Source organism: Triticum urartu, chromosome 5 (assembly GCF_003073215.2).
Source record: "Triticum urartu cultivar G1812 chromosome 5, Tu2.1, whole genome shotgun sequence".
Taxonomy (NCBI): Eukaryota; Viridiplantae; Streptophyta; class Magnoliopsida; order Poales; family Poaceae; genus Triticum; species Triticum urartu.
In genome coordinates, this window is record NC_053026.1 from 494322774 (window position 1) to 494326113 (window position 3340).

Here is a 3340-nt window from a genome sequence, read left to right on the forward strand (position 1 = left end):
CACCATCATAAGTAAGAAAATATGGAGGGTAATAAATGATATTAATTACATAATATTTGGTCCATACAAAAAAGGAAGAAAAGATTGCGTAATTAATGCACTGTCATAAGTATGAAAATATGGAGGGCAATAGATGATATTAATTACATAATATTTGGTACATACAAATTAGGAAGGAAATATTTTGTAATTAATGCGTGATAATAACTAGGAAGAAAATCACCAAAGATCACAATGATATTGATTAGGTTGCAAAATGGCTGACTCCAATAACCATAGCCTCGTGGCTCCTCGCGCCGCGACTCCCGATGGCGTGTCCGGTCTAAGAGCATCACCAAGGGCAACGGACAAATTTGAGCCCCCGTATGTATATGGACATATCCGCGGACAGCAAGGGGTCGAGCCCTAGTTGTCCGCACCGACAACGGTGCTCCTCATTTCCCCTCCGCAAGTCTGTGCAACGATTAAATACATTCTATATTCCATAGTTAACATATGACAAATTAAAACATAGGACATGATGACATAGTTTAGCATAGGACGGGAAACTACTACAAAAAGGAGCATTAGAGATGGTTTTGGTACATGGGCATGCGGTAGTTCCACATTTCGCGTCAAAGTCTGTGTTGCTAATACTCAGAAAATAGAAGGGGGTTTCGAAACTGCCTCGAATATGTTCGCCCGCGGGCAGTTCCTACAATATAACCGCATACAATGCTTTAAGGCCTTGAGATGGTTTCCAGTACATAACCATCTGGAATACTTTAACATTCGAAGCGGCTTCCTTTTTATAACTGCCTCCAATAAGGTTCCCCTACTAAGTCGTACCACAAAATTTTGAATCTCACATAAAAGATATATTCAACATAGGACGGGACACTACTACATAAAGGAGCATTAGATGTGGTTTCCTACAATATAACATCTTCCAATTATTTAAGACTATGAGGTGGTTTCCAGTACATAACCGCCCGAAATACATTATCATTTGAAGCGGCTTCCTTTTTACAACGGCCTCCCGTAAGGTTTCCCTACCAAGTTGTACCACTGAAATTCGAATTTCACATAGAAGACATATACATATATAGAGGTCTGCATGTTCTAATTCACCACACAAGTCAATTGCATCTCATAATACATTCAAATATGTTGAAGAGTTACACATACTTCACAATCTACATATGAAAGATGATCTAAAATCAAAAGATTTATCACATCTAACATAGGAAATGAAGATCTAAGATCCAAAGATTCATACACTACCCATCTCACCTTTTGGGGAAAAAAATAGAGGCACCACTATAGGAAGGAGATGAAGAGAATGATCATTTCACTGCTCTCTATCCAAAATTCGATCAAAATGCCAGTGAAAATGTTCCTGACGAAACACGCCGACACTTACACCAATAGGTAGACTTGTAGCACCACTGGTGATCTTTGTTTGTGCAGTGTCACAAAAGTATTTCCTTCATGTTAACCATTATTGCTAGTGCAATAGCTCGTGTCTGGACATACGCAGCCAATAGGTGGTGCAATTTATTTTGTATAGCACACAATTAGCATCCCAGTCATTTTGTGCAGTGCAACTAAAAATTACTTACATATGAAAAACATGATTAACTTGTTAGAAATCAAATGCAAACAAATTTAATTAGTAATATTTATTCATCAATTGATATTAACAAATAAGTAATTGTTCAACCTAAACTACGATGACTAGTGTGGTGACGAAGTCATTTGTACTTACTCCAATCCAGTTAGTTCTTTGTGCAGTGCAACTAAAGGATATGCACCCCTAGAGAGTGGTTTTCCTACACCCCAGCTCGGTGCACCCTCGCAAGAAAACATAGCAAAATATTTTAAAAAAATTGAAACTTTGTGCGGATGATTATAAACAAATGTTATAGATGCTTGAAAAGTTTGGTGCTCAAATGATTTTTGAGGAGCTTTGTACAAAAAAAGGTACTCAAAATTAGTCAAAATGTACGTGCACTGTTTGAGCGGAATTTGTAGTTTTGTCTTTTTGTTCAAAGCTCCTCGGATCTCATTTGACCACCAAACTTTGCAAGTATCTATAACATTTGTTTATAATCATCCCCACAAAGTTTCAGATTTTTTTTAAATGTTTCGCTATGTTTTCTTGACGGGGTCTAGCGGGTGTGTACCGGCTCAGCCACTACTTTCCCTACACCCCTGTGATTTACACAAATTTGAAGATAATATGACATTTATTTATTTAGTGTGCTTTGTCGAGAAGTTTATACACGACTTGGGTGGTGGTGTGATGAGGGCAAACAACACTCTCAAAATTCTTCTAGATCATGTTCACCATTTCTCAAGTAGAGACATGGTACAAAGCAGAGGCCATGTCATAACATCTTTAAGTGTCCTCCCATCTTCTCGTGGAAAAGAAATAAAATTGCTAACACTCTCAGCATCTTGATGACCTTCAAGACACACAAGGTTAGTGTTGCACTAGTGTAAGTAGTCTAGTATAGTATTGTTCCCAGCAAAGAGCAGGAGGAGAGTGTTAATGCGAGTTTTCTGTCGCACATAAGTTGTCACCAGACTTGTACGAATTAACTGTTTTGGTATCTGCAAGGATTATGATGCTGGCAGAAAGCAAGTAATTAACGGGCAACGTAAAATTTCAAGAGTAGCAAATAAAAGAACATAAAATAACCAACTGAAAATAATGGTTGCTGCAATGGAGAGAGTAGGCACGGAGAGATTCAGGTCAAGGCGGATGTAAAATGTGCCAATGCAGAGGCAACGCATAGCCACCTATTCATGTGATTATACCAGTTGTATTCGACGGACGGTAGATGAGTCACTCTTGAATAGTCAAACTCCTCCTGTCGGGATTATTTCTATCTATTGTCCTATCGCCCCGTGACCATATGCATGGCCGGCTAGGCTATTAAGACCATTAAACCGTACCAACAATTTACGTGCCTTGCCTTCCCATTATTCTTGCATTGTCTTCGCTCCTCCTAAATTGGAAAACAAGGCATTATGCTCTTCACGGGTAATCAACCTCACAATTAATCATAGAGGTAGTTTCACAAATAATGACATATAGATTAGGCACAAATGGATCTTACCAATCCCCTACATCTCGCACGTCTATGGGGGATTACTCGCACATGAGAGAAGAAGAATAATCAATCACAGAGATTATGCAAAGGAAATTCATTTCAATAATATTGTAGTTCGTCACAATAAGATGAATGATTAAACCAATCGCGACCAACCCTGGGCATACAAATCGGAATGTTCCTCTCTCTCTCTCTCTCTCTATTAATGAATGGGGGGACTGTGAGACCGGGGAATCCAGAAC